This window comes from Pristis pectinata, chromosome 10, assembly GCF_009764475.1.
Source record: "Pristis pectinata isolate sPriPec2 chromosome 10, sPriPec2.1.pri, whole genome shotgun sequence".
Classification (NCBI taxonomy): Eukaryota; Metazoa; Chordata; class Chondrichthyes; order Rhinopristiformes; family Pristidae; genus Pristis; species Pristis pectinata.
In genome coordinates, this window is record NC_067414.1 from 24,412,964 (window position 1) to 24,430,631 (window position 17,668).

Below are 17,668 nucleotides of genomic sequence, written 5' to 3' on the forward strand. Positions count from 1 at the left end.
TGCAGGGGATGAATTCCACTGGGAGAACACTAAATGATATACTCAACCTTTTAAAGTATATCTAAACATGGAGTCTTGACATAAAATTATTTAAATTGTATTTTCAGTGAATCTGTAACTAAAACTTGGACGCCTGGAGTCAGAAATCAAAAGCAATAGGATGTAATTTTCTAGAATGACAAAACTTTGTGTCCCTCTTACTTTTAGGAACATATTTGCTTTCTGGCTTCCCGATCTGTAAATCATTCAGTGCCGCAGATTAGTGGCTTGTCCACATTTGGTAGTAATTTCCTCAGACCAAGCTCTGAGCAGCTCTGTACCATAATCATTTTAGTGGTCTATTAATAGTTGAAGTTCCCATGTCAGGCTGGTCTTCAGTTACAGAACTGTAATTTTCCTTCCTTTTTGTTAGTGAAGCATGAACAGACCCTACTAGTACAGCCTGTGTTTGTAATTGAGCCTGAGAACAGCTGTAGTATCTCATTTACATGAATGAAAACAGAAAGAAGTATTGGACAATTTGTACAAAAGCCCTAGGGTTGTAATTTTTCCAGCCTGATATCAGAAGTTTCATGCATCCTTTCAAAAGGTTTTTGAAATCTCTGCCATTTTATGATTGATGTTGAAAGTTCAGGGCACTGGACCCTGTATTTGAAAGCAGCCCAAATGAAAGAGTTGAGGGTCAATGTGATCTCATTTTAGTTGTTGGTTGGCATGAGTGCAGCACAAAACACCTGTAGCCCCACAGTAAACTGGTAGCCTCATTCAAACCAGAAGGGTGCCTGATGTGAGTAAATTGAAGTGTCAAGCATGGGGCACTCTACCCATTTGGAAGTGAAGACGTATTGCTTGAGCAGTAGGGCTGGTCAACTTTAGTCTGCAGCTGCAACCCCCTCCTCACTAAATATTTGGAAATTATACACCTCAGAAAGTAAACCATAACAGCTTGTAAAAATCACAATCTTTATTAATAGTATTCAGCTGAATACATGGGTATAAGCTACACAGTTACTGAACTTGTTCCAAAACACTAATTGCAAAAAAATGTGAGAGTCTCCATCTCTGTACAACACATAAAATATTTGGAGGAATTATAGAACAGATGGATAAGAGGAGTCAGGGATCCACAGGATGGCAGGGATTTCACTCTTACTTCAATCCTTGCTCAGCAACTAACTCACTGAATGGCCATGCTAAGTGGGCCAGTCTTGATGGCCCAAGACTGCAGACCGTCATTTAACAGCTGCAGTTTTGATGTTGGTTGTGGTTCAGTTAGCAACATTCCTGCCTCTAAATCAGAAGGATGCAGATTGAATTCCAGCTCCAAACACTTAACTAGCCTGATGTTTCAGGATGATTCTGCACTTTAGAGACATGAGATGACAAACTAAGCCAATGCATCCCCTCAGGTGGATATGAAAAGTCCCATGGTACTATTTCAAAGACAAAAGTGTCTTACCCAACACATAAGTATCAATCAAAGCCATGAAACTCATTGTTCAGGCATGTTATCTGTGGGAACTCCTGTGTGAAAGTTAGATACTGCTTTTCCTGCATTGCAGCACCCAAAAGAACTTCATTGGCTACAAAGTGCTTTAGGATGACCTAAGGTAATGAAAACTGTTATATAAATGCAGGACTTTCTTTTTTTAATAGTCTAGCAAACCCCTTGATATGTAATTACCATAAGTTTGGTAGATCAATGTGGATTGAAGGAGTAGCTAGCTAGGAGGAGCAGTAGACCTGGAATAAGTGTCAATCTATTCAAGCTACTGCACCAGATAACACAAATTTGAAAGAACCAGAGCAACAGCCATAGATAGCATCATGCAGTCCCAGGCCAATGGATCAAGGAAAAGCTCCCACTTTCAGTCAAAAGTGGTGGTCCAGACAACTAACAAGAGGAGAAAGCTTAATAAATATCCTCCTCCTTAATCATATTGGAGACCAGCATACCATTGCCACGCTAAAGATGGAGTATTAATAAGCATTTTCAGTCAAAATTTGCCTACTTGTTCTCCTCCAGTTGTCCTTAACATCAGAGACAGTTATGTCTCGATAACTCAATTTATAGTTAGTAGCTGCTGAGTCCATTGGGTACAGTAAAGATTCTGGGCTCTGATGTCAGTGCTGAAGAATTGTCCAACAGATCTGGTCACTACCCCAGCCAAACTGAAGGTGGGCTGAAGGGCCTGTTTCTGCGCTGGATGACTCTGTGACTCTATGACCCAGACAGCTCCATGTGATGTAGATTGTGACTGTTGTAAAAGTTGAGAGAGGAAAATCAGGCAAAAATCCAGAAGAATAAATATTTTGGGGCAGAAATCAGTCCACAGTTATTCAGGTTAAACATGCAAAGCTGTTTACACTGTTTCAGGAATTTAGTTGAATGAAAGGGCACTAGGACCATGGGGAGTAGATTGTTGACAACAAGCATGCTCTCAGTAATGTCATCACAGATGTCCCTGATTAAGTATGACAAACTAAGATGGGGGAGGGTGGCTTATTAAACCCAGTGTGCTCAAGGTGATGAGTTAGATGTCTGTGAAGTGCAGGTGTGCTGAACTGCCTTTGGCTGACTGGTTTGAGTTGGTACGCAGAACAAGAGAGACTGAAACAAGTTCAGCCCCTTTTGACCCAAGGGGTACTTGATCACAAGAGGTTTATTATTATTGAATCAGGAGTATTTCACTTTCCAAAATATATGCTGTGGAATTATGCTGTAGTTGAGGCAAATTGGTTTAAAGACTGAATGCTTCAATAACAGGAGAATGTATCTGATCAAAGGGTCCTGGACAGTAGCCACAGAAGGCATGTTCTTTGTGCATTGGAGCCCTTCCAAGATTACAGATAGGGGATCCTAGAAGGTAAGAAAGTTGCCAGGAACAATTGAATGAATGTGAATGCAGTCTGTGAATGTCTACACTCTGGGAAAGCCTGCAATGCAGTCAAATCCTGCAATGCAGTCAGATCCCTCTTCCCACTCTACCTGCTCCTTTCAGCTGAAGAAAAGCAGTTAAAGGTTTTTTTATCCTTCAGTATAGAGTTTGGGTGACCTCTGTAATGCAGCACTGAGCAGCAAACTGATGTGGCGGAGATCAGGTGCATCCTGAACTAATCCTGAGGCTAGGAAGCTGATCGTGACTGTGACCTTGACCTCCCACAGGAACAGCATTCCCAGCACAAACACCGAGCTGTGTATGAGGCTGCAGGAGATCACAGATCTCATTGTAAGACAATGAATGCAATTTTTGTTTAAATAGCACTGTTTCAGGGAAATGGAGTTGGTAAAAGTTGTCAATTTTCAGACTGATAAGGTTGAAAATTACATTAGAAAGGAAGCAATGTTGATATACTTTGAGGGATTTGTATGTTGGAAAAAATATGCATGGACAATATCTTGCTGCGAAGTTAGGGGTTGAATTTCCTGCTGGGTTCAGAAAGGCTTGGAAATGGGCACAATATTGCTATTCTGTGTGGAGCTGATTTTTCAGTCATGTGGGACATTTTGTTTTTGGAGTTATGTGACAGAATTTCTAGGGTATGATCTAATTTCTTCTCCTTGGCAATAACCACCATCAGACATTTTATTCACTTTGTGAACAGTCTTTCTCAAGGATGAGTTGCTGTTCTCCAAGCCTGACAGCATTCAGTTGTCTGTGTTTTTAAGCTCTTTCTCTTTGATTCCTCTTTCTAACACTGATTGCTGCTACTCCTGTGATTTCTCAGCTAAGAGATGACTTGCCTCTAGAAAACTTGCAGTCCCTTTTGTCAGTTCCCCTTTAGTAAACAATGACTACTTTGTGTCAAATCTTGATGTCTGAGTTCACCACTGAGGCCACGTGTTTGTTGGCTGGTAGCCCTCTTGCCACTGTGTTGGGATATTGTAGATTTTCTTTCATGAGAAATGTGTTGTTGAGGAGACCTTCATTTATAGTTCATCTATAACTGACCATGGACTAAGTTAGGTCATCTCAGATGGCAGTGAAGAATTAACCACATTACTATGGGCCTGGTGTTCCATATTGGTCACACTGAATACTGGTGACAGATTCACTTCCCTGAAAGAGATTAGTGAACCATGTGAAGACAAAATAGACTGCAGGTGCTAGAATCTGGAACACAAAACGGAACTCAACGGGTAAACCTGCATCTGTGGAGGCAAAAGGTATATGATAATGTTTCGTATTGAGACCCTGCACTGGGACTGAGAGGGAAGAGGAAAAGTTGTTACTATTTAGCAATACAAGAGAAGTGGGGGGTGGGGATAGAGATTGGTAAGTGTTAGGTGGAAGCAAATAGGGAGGGGACAATGTGCACATGGAACCATGTGGGGAGAAGAAGAAAACTAGGGGGGTGGATGCATGTGTGTGGAAGGAGAACACTGTGGGGTGTGGGTTACCTGAAACTGGAAAATTCAGTGTTCATACAATTGGGTTGTAAGCTACCCAAGTGGAATATGAGATGTTGATAGTGAACCATATGGATTTTTATGACAAACAGTTGTTCCATGCCACCTGTGAATGCCCATTGTTGGGTCATTAGCCCCAGTTCTCTGGAGTATCATTCCAGAAATGTAAGCAGTATGGTGCTTCAGCTATTCCAGAGTTTTGAGCCGAAAAATGCAGCCTGAGTGTCTGTTGCAGTACTTAGGGAGTGATTCACCATCACTAATGCTTCAGATGAAACAATAGGCTGAGGCAAAGCATAGGGTCTCATGTCCATAATAATAAAAAAAAATCCCACAATACTCCTTTGGAAAAGAGCAGGGAATTTATTCCCTACGTCCTGCCAATATTTATCTCTCGTCAACATCATTAAAACAAATTATCTGCCCACTATGTATTGCCTTTGCGGGATGGTGCTTGGAGAAAATTGACTTCTGTGTTTCTTGCATTACCATAGTGACAATGCTTTGAAAGTGAATTCATTGGCTGCAAAATACTTTGGGATGGTCGGAGAATGTGAACAATACTATGTAAGTGCAAGTCTTCCTGATACTGTTGAAATATTGTTGAACTACCTTGCGGTGATCTATAAGTATCACTTTCTGTTCTGGCAAAAGATGTTTTAAATACAGATGGTTCAAGTTTGAAGCTCTGATTTCACTAATCTAGTGCTTGCTCACTGGAGACTGGTTTTGTGGAAATGTATTGCAATTTCCTACAAGAATGCTGCTTGTGATTTCTGTAGATTTCTAAAGAAAGGCATTTAAAACAATAACAGATGTGCTGTCAGTACTGAAAAACACTGCCTTTTTCTGATTCACTAGATGTTGATGTAAATAGTGCACTGATTAATTCAGGATAATTCGTCATTTTCCCGGTTTTGCCATGAATTATTTAATACATTTTGTTTATCACCCTCCAGGTCAAAAATGTGTCACGTAAATATAAGAATACTGTGGCGACTCACTGTCTAGTCAGGCGAACTGGCTCGGCAGTCGGGTCGCGCGGCATCGGAGCGACGAGGCCCAAGATGGCGGCGGGCCTCGTCTTTCCGAGCGACGGGGAGAACCCGCGCGCGGGAAAGTCCTGATGACGTAGGACTTACGTCATTGCCGGTTGTTTTGGGCAGGAACATTCTCCCTTAAAGGGCCCGCGCAAGACGGGAAAATAAACCAGTTCTGTTTGGCAATCCTCCGAGTAGAGTCTTGTTTTATTCCGCCGTAGCAACTGCTACAATACAAACGTTTGTGTGAAATTTCTTGGTCTGGTGTATTAACAGAGCGTTGACATATGTATTAAAGACAAATTGAAGCCTACAATGAAAAAAGGATTATTTCGATGAATGAGTTTGTTTGTATACCGGTATTTAAGCATTATTGTCTTATTGCTGACTTTACCAGCTTCTCACTTGTAAATTTTTAATGAGGGATTTTGCGTGCTGCTTGTTCTGCAGTGTGCCAATCACGTTTTGAAGTATGTTGTTGCAGTGTAGCGGTTAACGTAACGCTATTACAGCGCCAGCGATTTAATAGGAAGCTGAGAGACAACTTTTTCATCCAGGTATTGATTTATTATTGTCACTTGTACCGAGGTACAGTGAAAAACTTGTCTTGCAAATCATTCGTACAGATCAATTCATTACACAGTGCATTGAGGCAGTACAGGGTAAAGACAATAACAGAATATAAAGTGTCACAGCTACAGGGAAGTGCATTGCAGGTAGACAATAAGGTACAAGGTCTTTACAAGGTAGATTGTGAAGTCAAGAGTCCACCTCATCGCATAAGGGAACCATTCAATAGTCTTATTACAATGGAATGGAAGCTGTCCTTGAGCCTGGTGGTATGTGCTTTCAGGCTCCTGTATCTTCTGCCTGATGGGAAAGGGGATAAGAGAGAATGACCTGGGTGGGTGGGGTCTTTGATTATGCTGGCTGCCGCACCAAGGCAGCGAGAAGTATAAACAGAGTCCATGGAGGGGAGGCTGGTTTCCGTGATGTGCTGGGCTGTGTCCACAACTCTCTGCAGTTTCTTGTGGTCCTGGGCAGAGCAGTTGCCATACCAAGCCGTGATGCATCCAGATAGGATGCTTTCTATGGTGCGTCGATAAAAGTTGGTGATTGTCAAAGGGGACATGCCAAATTTCTTTAGCCTCCTGAGGAAGTAGAAGCGCTGGTGATCTTTCTTGGCCGTGGGGTCTACGTGGTTGGACCAGGACAGACTATTGGTGATGTTCACTCCTAGGAACTTGAAGCTCTCAACCTTCTCACCCTCAGCACCACTGATGTAGACAGGTGCATGTACACCGCCCCCTTTCCTGAAGTCAATGACCAGCTCTTTTGTTTTGCTGACATTGAGGGAAAGGTTGTTGTCATGACACCATGTCACTAAGCAGGTCGTGGTCAGTGTATGGAATGAGCTGCCAGAGGAAGTCATTGAGGCAGGTACATTAACAACATTTAAAAGGTACATTGGACAGATACATGGATAGGAAAGGTTTAGAGGGATAATGGAGGGCTGAACATGGGCAAATGGGACTAGCTTAGATGGGAATCTAGGTCGGCATGGACCAATTGGGCCAAAGGGTCTGTTTCCGTGCTGTATGACTGTATAACTCTATAATGAGAGCAAAATCTCTGGCAGCGAACTGCCTGCAGTAATACGGGCTGTTCACATCAGAACAGAAAGGACTATTCTGCACGTATTTTACAGGTAGAGAATTCCAAAGATTCCCAACCCTCTGGGGAAAGATGTTTCTCATCTTAGACCCTCAAAATTTGTCCCCTTACCCAGAAACTATGCTGTTGTGTCCTGGAATCTCCAGCCAGGGGAGATGTCCTTTCTTACGGCTTGTGTGCTCCAAGTGTGTGAATTTCTCTCTGTTCTTTTGGAAAACTACTACTCATATATTTAAATGATATTGCAATGTCAATACGCTGTGATAGAAGTTGAATTCTACATCTTTGGGTTGCTAATTCAATGTTACAATGTGCCAGGCAATGCAATACCAGCTGCTAAGGTTGGTTACAGATTTCTGTAGAGATTGTACACCATACAGATTTCTCTGTAGAGAAATCAGACTCCATGTGCACCATTACCCAAAAGAAATGAGGGTGCCTATTCATTATACCTGGAGATCAGTTTTCTGTGAATTCTTGCCAAACTGCTACTACCTAGTCAATGCAACTGTAGCTCCATGTTCTCTATTTTCCTGTTATCACTTCTCTTTAAGTCAGGATGAAATTGCTGGATGGACACTTATTTTGCTTGTACCATGTTCAGATTTTTGGAATACTGGAACGTTAATTACCTTAAAGTTTGAGAAACAGGACAAAAACCATAATGGCCCTCTCAAACCATTGCAACATTTTGAATGAATGGGGAAGGGGTCCTTAATAACAGGTTCTCTTTTTATACCACCCATGATTTGTTAGCATGCTGATGAACATTAGAAATGGGAGTTGAATTAGACTATCCAGTCACTTCAGACTACTCTGTCATTCAATAAGATCATGGTGGACTTAATCATTGATTACTTTCCTGCCTGATTCCTCATCACCCTTGATCATTCTATGGTGCAAAGAATCATTCATCCCAACCTTGAATATACTTAATAATGGAGAATGACAAAGATGTACAGCTCACAAAAGTCAACATCAAAGTTGAGTTTATTGTCATATGCACAAGTACATGTATGCACAGGTGCAATGAAAAACTTACTTGCTGCAGCATCACAAGCACATAGCATCACATAAGCAGCATTCACAAGAAATATTAAACATAAATTGTACACAATTTTTACAAGAAAGAACACAATTAGAACAAAAACCAAAGTCTATTTTAGTGCAAAGTGATCAAAGTGGTCATAGTATTGCTAAACTGTAGTGATTAGGGTAAAAAAATAGGTGATTCTCTTTTTTCTGAGCTAATGCCTCTTAGTTCTAGATTCCTCCACCAGGTGAAAGGGCATCAATTTTCTCAAGCTTCGTCAGAATCTTGTTTCATTAATGTCACCTCTCATTCTTGACTCCATGTATGATCTCAGCAAAGCCCTTTATGGTTGTAGCCACTCTTGTAATCCATTCTTTTTATGATAAGTGCCAACATTATCTTTGTTTTAATATGCTGTATGTGGACGCTAACATCTTTCCCTACTGTGCTGGTGAGACCATAACTGGTCTGTGCATTCAAGGAGAGTTAGAGTCATTGGCTCTGTTCAAAGAAGAGATTAGTAGATATTTAAGCTACAGGGAAGTCATGAGTAGGATGTAGAATGGGCAAATTGGCATTGGGACTAAGATTAGATCAGCTGTGATCTTGGTGACTGGTGGAGCAATCTTGAGTGGCTGACTGCTGCTCCTGTATCTCATGTGTCTGTGTTCCTTGTGCAAGTGGGGGACATGGCGACACAGTTAGTATAGCTACAGCCTCACAGAGCCAGAGAGCTAGGTTCAATCCTGATCTCCGTTGCTGTCTGTGTTGTGGAGAATGTGGAGTTTGCACATTCTCCCTGTGTTTGCTTGGGTTTCTCCCAGGAGCTCTGGTTTCCTCCCATATCCCAAAGATGTGCAGGTTGGTAGGTTAATTTGCCACTGTAAATTACCCCTAGTGTGTAGCTGAGTGGTAGAATCTGGGGGTATTGAAGAGAATGTGGGGTTTATAAAAAATATGATGAAGGTTGAATTCGTGTAAAATGGGTGGCAAATGGTAAGAGCAGATTCTGGACTGAGCAATGGACTGAAGGGTTTGTATCCGTGCTGTATCTCTCTATGACTCTACCTCTCAATGACTTTAAGAACACCCAGAACACTCTAAGCATCAAGACTAAGCTGACCACCAAGCCCATTTTAATCCCCACTGCATTTCCATCAACTCCCTCCCCCCCCCCCCCCCCCCCCCCCCCAACTGGGGCAATTCACAGTGCCAATTGACTTGCCAGTTCACCCAAAAACCAAAGGACCTGTGGGAGACCCATGTGGTAACAGGGAGAATGTACAAACTCCATACAGACAATGCCGGAGGTCAGGATCAGAACCCGGTCCCTGGAACTATGACGCAGCAATACCACTAGCTGCACCACTCTGCTGCTTAAATATTTTTGTTTTCATCTTGCAAACCCTTGCGCAACCATTTTTATTTGTAGACCCACCCCCTTCCACCTGCAATTGAATTTTCTACTGTAATAGATGCTCAAGTAATGCAGAAAGCCTTTGTTGTGAAAGCTATTGATTGTGGACGTGTTCCTAAATCCTGAAGTATTGGATTTAAGGATTAGTATAATTGTCCTCCATATCCTTGAAACTGTTGCAACAGTGAGAACCTCTGATTGAATTTTGTGATATGTCCTTGAACAGATCAGTTTTGTTTTTCATTATTGCGCAGAATTATCACAACATAATTATCTCTTAGCTTGTTTGATGTTCGGCAATAATATATCAGGTTTTGTTTTGTGTGTGGAGTGGCTTCCAGACAGCTATAGGAAAGGTTAGTTTTGTATGCCAATGAGCTGTTGTATACTTTATTGTGAACAATTAGCTTTGTGATCATTTTGATCATCTTAATTTACATTTTTTTTATAAAATCAAAACTTTTATACAGGCAATATAATTTTGGTGTATCCTTAAATGCTTCGTTAAATTAGAACAGTGGACACTGAGCTGAGTGCTATGCTTAGATGATTTTTTTTAAATTACAGATAAGAATGAAGCATCAAAGTTGAGTGCAGTGGTGTATATGGACTTCACTAAGGCGTTTGATAAGATTCCCCATGATAGGCTCATTCAGAAGGTTGGGAGGCATGGGATCCAGGGAAACCTGGCTGTGTGGATTTGGAATTGGTTTGCCCATAGAAGGTAGAAGGTGGTTGTAGATGGAACATATTCTGCCTGGAGGTCAGTGACCAGTGGTGTTCTGCAGGGATCTGTCTGGGACCCCTGCTCTTTGTGATTTTTAGCAATGACTTGGATGAGGATGTGGAATGATGTGTTCATAAGTTTGCTGATGACACGAAGGTCGGTGGTGTTGTGGATAGTGTAGAAGGTTGTCGAAGGTTACAACGGGACACTGATAGGATGCAAAGCTGGGCTGAGAAGTGGCAGATGGAGTTCAACCCAGAAAAGTGTGAAGTGATTCACTTCGGAAGGTCGAATTTGAAGGCAGAATACAGGGTTAATGGCAGGATTCTTAGCAGTGTGGAGGAACAGAGGGATCATGGAGTCCAAGTCCATAGATCCCTCAAAGTTGCCGCGAAAGTTGATAGGGTTGTTAAGAAGGCATATGGCGTGTTGGCCTGCATTAGTCAGGGTATTGAGTTCAAGAGCCGTGAGGAAATGTTACAGCTCTATAAAACCCTGGTTAGACTACACTTGGAATATCATGTTCATTTTTGGTCGCTTCACTATAGGAAGGATGTGGAAGCTTTAGAAAGGGTGCCGAGGAGATTTACCAGGATGTTGCCTGGATTTAAGAGCTTGTCTTATGAAGATAGGTTGAGCGAGCTAGGGCTTTCCTCTTTGGAGTGAAGGAAGATGAGAGGTGACCTGACAGGTGTACAAGATGATAAGGGTCATAGATCGAGTGGACAGCTAGGGTCGACGTGGCTAACATGAGGGGGCATAATTTTAAAGTGGGGATATCAGAGGTAGGTTTTTTTACATAGAGAGTGGTGGGTGTATGGAACATGCTGCCAGGGATGCTGGTAGAGGCAGATACATTAGGAACATTTAAAAGACTCTTAGATAGGCACATGGATGACAGAAAAATAGAGGGGTATTTGGGAGGGAATGGTTAGATTAATCTTAAAGTAGGTTAAAAGGATGGCACAACATTGTGGGCCAAAGGACCTGTACTGTGCTGTAATGTTCTATGTTCTAGATGCAGACTGATCACTAGTATGGATTTGAACCCAATTTGGCCAGAGATATGTGTAATGAATGTTTGCAGGGATCTTTATATGATAGTTGCTTAGTGTTAATGAGGAAATAGCACCTGTACTTCCTCAGGAGGCTAAAGAAATTTGGCATGTCCCCTTGACACTCACCAACTTTTATCGATGCACCATAGAAAGCATCCTATCGGGATGCATCACGGCTTGCTATGGCAACTGCTCTGCCTGGGACCACAAGAAACTGCAGAGAGTTGTGGACACAGCCCAGCACATCATGGAAACCAGCCTCCCCTCCATGGACTCTGTTTATACCTCTCACTGCCTTGGTGAAGCAGCCAGCATAATCAAAGACCCCACCCACCCGGGCCATTCTCTCTTCTCTTCTCTCCCATCAGGCAGAAGATACAGGAGCCTGAGGACACATAGAACCAGGCTCAAGGGCAGCTTCTATCCCATGGTGATGACTATTGAATGGTTCCCTTATACGTTGAGATGAACTCTTGACCTCACAATCTACCTTGTAATGACCTTGTACCTTATTGTCTACCTGCAATGCACTTCCCTGTAGCTGTGACACTTTACTCTGTATTCTGTTATTGTTTTTTTTACCTGTACTACCTCAATGCACTCTGTACTAACTCAATGTATCTGCACTGTGTAACGAATTGATCTGTACGAACGGTATACAAGACAAGTTTTTCACTGTGCCTCGGTACAAGTGACAATAATAAACCAAAACCAATACATAGTGTGAGATGTTGCCAGGGGTGAGGGTTAGGTAGGAAAATAGAGTTGAATTTATGATCAAATTGGCCCTGATGATGGAGCAGGTTCTCGGAGCTGAATGCCATACTCCTGCTCCTAATTTATATCCTTGTATGTATGTGTTTGAGATCTACTGAAATGGCGTATTATCTGAAATGGTAGAAACAGAGTTGTGTACCCATTTGTTAGCCATCCAATCACATATTGACTTGTAGTCATCCAAAGTAACATAGGAGGTGATGCCTTTTTCTTAAATTTCCCCTCTTAATATCATGAAAGTTTAAATATTGAGATGCCAACAATGTTATTCTACTTGCAAGGGTCTCATGTTCATGTGAGCAGGATGCTTTGTGTGAAGAACATTATTTCTATATGGGTGTCCAGGGTTTCTCAAGCCTGGTAGGTTGCATGCAAGTTTACTTAAAGGGTTCATTATAAGTGACATTAGACCTGTTCCAGATTGCATTTTTTCTGTAAACACCATACTGCAACTGACTTGGTTCCCAATGGGAAGACTGAGACATTTTGCAAGGTGAAGAAGGATACCAGACAGTCCATTTCACAGAGCTGTTCTAAAATTGCCTGTTGGTACTGGGTTCTCACATATCCAGACAAAGAGGCTGTTTAGCAGAGAATTAATACATGCTGAGACTGCTACTCCCAAAAGAAATGGCTCATTAGATTTCATCAATGAGACGTGTGAATTGTAATATAAAGATATATTCTATATGAATACCTAACTTCTTGTTATTGGATGTTCCCCCAGAATAATTTCACAGCAGTGAAATTAGACAGATATTCGTTGTCTGTCTTCACAGAAGAAGACACAGAAAACCTCCCGGAAATAATGGAGAACCACATGACCAGAGGGAATGAGCAGCTCGAAGAAATTAGCATTTTCAAAAAAGTAATATTAGAGAATTTAATGGGACTGAAGAGTAATAAATTCTGGAGACCCAATGACCTATATCACAGGGTTTGAAAGGGGTGGCAATGAGATAACGGATGCACTAGTTGCCATCTTCCAAATTTACTTAATAGTTACCACCGGTTGGAAGGTAGTAAATATAACCAAACTGGTTAAGAAATAAGGGAGAAGGAAACCAGGGCGATAGACCAGTTTGCCTGATATCTGTTATAGAGAAGATGCTCCAATCTATTTTTATAAATAATAACATTGGTCAGGGTCAATGTGGATTTATGAAGGAGAAATCATGCTTGAAGTAAGTGTTAGAAATTTTATGAGGTTGTAGCTCCATAATAGATGAAAGAGAACCAGAATGGTAAGGTGCAATAAATGTGACTATTAAGTAAAATTAGAGCACAAAGTAGTCGGGGTGAACGTATTGGAGCAAATTCTAGACAGAAGGCACGGAAAAGAGTAGGAATAAAGAGAATACTTTTGGTTTTGTAAGCTGTGATCTAGGATGTCTCAGGGATTGGTATCAGGGCCCCATTTGTTTACAATCTATAATCAATAATTTAGATGAGGGGATCAGTGTAATATATTTATGTTTACTGATGATACAAAGATGGGTGGCAGTGTGGGCAGTGAAACAGATGCAGAAGTGCTTTAGAGGGATCTAGATAAACTAAGTGAGTTGGTGAGAACATGGCAGTTGGAATATTTGTAATCCTCTACTTTTGTAGAAAAAAGCTAAAAATGCAGAGCATTTTTAAAGTGGTGAGAAATTAAGAAACATCCAGAAGGCCCGTCAGCATCTGTGGGAAGAGAAAGAGTTAAGGTTCCAGGCTGAAGACCCTTTGTCATAACTCTTAATAGGCTGACAGGGTAGATGGACTGATGTTTCCCTTGGCTTGGGTATCTAAAACCAGTGGCCACAGTCTCAAAATAAGGATCTCTGGTCATTCTTTACCCAGAGGGCAGAGAATCTTTGGAATTCTCTACCCAACTGGAGGCTCAGTTTCTGGGTATATTCAAGACGTATCAATAGATTTTTAGGTAATAAGGGAAGTGAAGGATTTGAGGGGTTTAGTGCAGGAAAGTGACACCTGGGGTAAAAGACCAACCATGATCTTATTTAATGGCAGAGCAGACATGAAAGGCCAAAGATCAACTCCTGCTTCTATTTCTTATCAGCTGTGGCCTCAAGCTTTTTCTGCCTCCTGTCATGCATTTTGCAATGCTAACCTATCGAAGTGATAATGAAAAGTGACAATGAATGGTGTGCTGCTGACCACCAGCCCAGCTACAGTAACAACATATATGTGGCTGCTTCGTTATCTCTCTGTTCATTTCCAGATTTCATTTCACGCCTCTGCGTTGGTTTTTTTTTGTGCATTGAAACTTCTAATGCATTCTTTCAGTGGCTGACATTCACTGCCGAGAGCCTGTCGTCAGAAAATGATCGGCAAGATGTCTTCTTCCACACTGAGTTAAACAAGTGATGCCAATACACGTATCAGTGGCTCTCTTTTTGACATTTATCTAAGGATAAAGTGGAGGGAGTTTTCCCTCTGCAGTTTGCTGTAATGCAGTTGACCCAGGAGTACTTGATGTTGACACCAACTGCAAATAAATGGAAGTATCTTCTGCCTGGCAGCTGTGAGTGTCTTAAATTAAATGATTGAGTGAATCTGAACTGCGAATGAGTCCACACAAAAATAAAATCCATAATTTTTCACCAAATTGACAATCTAACTTAAGAAACCAGAAAAAAAAGCAATGGGACAAGTTGAAAAATCCACACGGTTGTTTTCTGCTATCACAGCAAGGTGGAAGCATGTTCGCTTTATATTTGCCACATTCTATGCCTGCCTTCCGTAAGAGTTGACAGTAATAGTCAAATGATTAATGGGTTTGATTCCTTTCTCAGAATTGGGATTGATGGAAGGTCAGCCTTTTGTCCAAAAGACCATCTCTGAAATGGACTCAACGTGTTCCGAGCTTGGATTGTTTTTTATGATTGTACTATTTCACCTCTCATTAACAGTGCTATCCCACCATTTTTACCTTCTCAACCATCCTTCCCAAAAGTCAAATATCCCTGGATATTAAATTTCCTGGTCCACTCCCCTGAAACGTGTCTCCATAATGCCTGTCAAATCACACCCAAGTACCACTCAGTTTATCTACATTGTTATGAATACTTCATAAATTAAGATATGAACCCTTTAAATGTTAAAAAAAAGACAAACCTCATCATCTTACCTCGTTTACTAGTTGTACTTGTCCCTCACCCTTGATGTCTTGCCTTCTGTATCTGCATTCTATTGTTTCTTTCACTTCCGTCCTCGTTTCTCTCTCCACAGTCACCATACCTGGGTTCCCATTTCTGCCTTGACTTTGTAGCCCAGTTGCAGTTTCCTCGTCTAACTATATTAGGCAAGAGAGCTAGAAAGGCACCCTGAAGTGTTGGGGATTTGTAGACATAGGGCATCTTTCAGGAATTATGTGGCTAGCAGGAGGTAATGCATATGAGAACCAGTTTAAAAAAAACTATTCAAATGTAAACTACAAGTCATAATCAGTTTTGAAATTAAACAGAGTACTGTCTGCAGAGGCTACTGAACTACAGCAAGAGGCTGCTCAAGAGATGGTTTGTAAACTGACATGAACATAAGACACACACTAAATGATGGAGGAACTCAGCAGGTCAGGCAGCATCTATGGAGGGAAATAAACAGTCGACATTTCGGATCGAGACCCTTCATTATGACCATAAGAAATTCTCTATGCATCAGCCAAATGTAAAACAATGGGGTTATGTTAATTGGTCTACAATTGCAATCAGGTAACTCCAGCTAAGTTACTTGTCACCATTGCGACAGAAGTCAAAGAAGTTTCCAGATCAGATTTATTTTGTCACTTAGAACATCAAACATGGTCAAAGACATATTTGTTTGTCTATCAATAATTGGGATATTTATGTACCCAGAGAGTCAGCCCTCACAACATTAATTTTGAGTGTCTTTTGATTTCTGTCCTTGATACTAGCTTTTAGACCTTGGCTCAGCAAAGGTGTTTGAACTTTTAGAGGTGTTTTGTCAGTTTACAGTTTGGTCCCATTGTAAATATGTGATTCAATGGGACCATTTGTCAGATTCAAATATTGATGTAAATGATGTCATTGTAGCTATTGAAATTGCATTGAATCACATGCTGTTATCTTTGTTCTTAAGGGTATTAAAACTCGATGTACTTGAAGTTTGGAGACGTTCTACTGATTGTATCTCCAAGAGAATTCCTGCTTGTTGTGATGAATAAAGACCATTTGTATCTACCAGCTTCAATCTCCAGTGACTTATTAACAGACACAATATGAGGAACAATGAATCAGTCGACCCGCTTAGGCCTACAGTGGGAGCTCATTGGAAGCCATTAAGGCAGAGGTGAATGTTTTCAACACATGATCCCAGTTCCCTGATCTTAAACCTACATGGCAGAAACCAGAAAGGAACTGTAACATAGAATGGGATCTAGCCCAGTCCTTCACTGCTTACTAGTGAGCAGGGAAAGGGGCAGTCAAGTGCCAGGTCTGGTTTCAGTCAGGGACCTTAGTTTCTCTATTTGAATTCTTCCCTTTACTGGAAGAATGAGCAATGGAAGAATTTGGAATAATGAGCAATGGAAAATAGATCCCATTGGTTTTCAGTTTGCCCCATCCTGAAACACATGTTACATTTGTTAGGGAAAAGAAAATATTTTTATTTGAATGACTTTATTTTCCCAAATAACAAGGGCTTGAAAGTCATCCTTTTATGACAGTTTAAAAATTTCAAGGATGATTTCCAGAAATTAGTTTGAATTTAAAACACTTCCTGACTCTGCAATGTAGGTAGAAGATCTGGGAACTGGGATCAAGTGTTGAAAGCATTTGCCTCTGTCTTAATTGTGTATTTTTGAATATGTAACCCATAAAAAAAGCATTAATATTTACAACTTTGACCACATTTCCTTTTCTCTGGAGCTTCAGAGGCTGAGAGGTGACCTAATAGAAATATATAAAATTATGAGAGGCATAGATGGGGTAGATTGACAGAATATTTTTCCCAGAGTAAAATGTCAAATATCAGAGGGCATAGGCTTAAGGTGAGATGGGGAAAGTTTAAAGGAGATGTGTGAAGCAAGTTTTGTTTTACACAAAGAGTGGTGCTTGGAAGGAGTTGCCAGGGGAAGTGATAGAAGCAGAAATAATAGGAACATTAAAGAGGCATTTAGACAGACACACAAACAGGCAGGAAATGGAGGGATATTGACCATGTGCAGGCAGATGGGATTAGTTTGCCTAATCCCATCTGCCTGCACAGATGCTGGAGGAACTCAGCCGGTCAGGCAGCATCTATGGAGGGAAATAAACAGTTGATGTTTTGGATCGAAACCCTTCATTATGACCATAAGACATTCTCCTGTGTATCAGCATAGTCAGTGCAGACTTGGTGGGTCAAAGGGCCTGTTCCTGTACTGTACTGTTCTATGTTCTATAATTGCAGAAATCTAAAATTTTGAGTATAATCAAATGGCATGTGATTTCTCTTTATAAATGTTTATTGGTGATGTCGGTTTGCTCATACTTAACAGTCCTTAGCACTTAGCAGTTGTTGTAAGG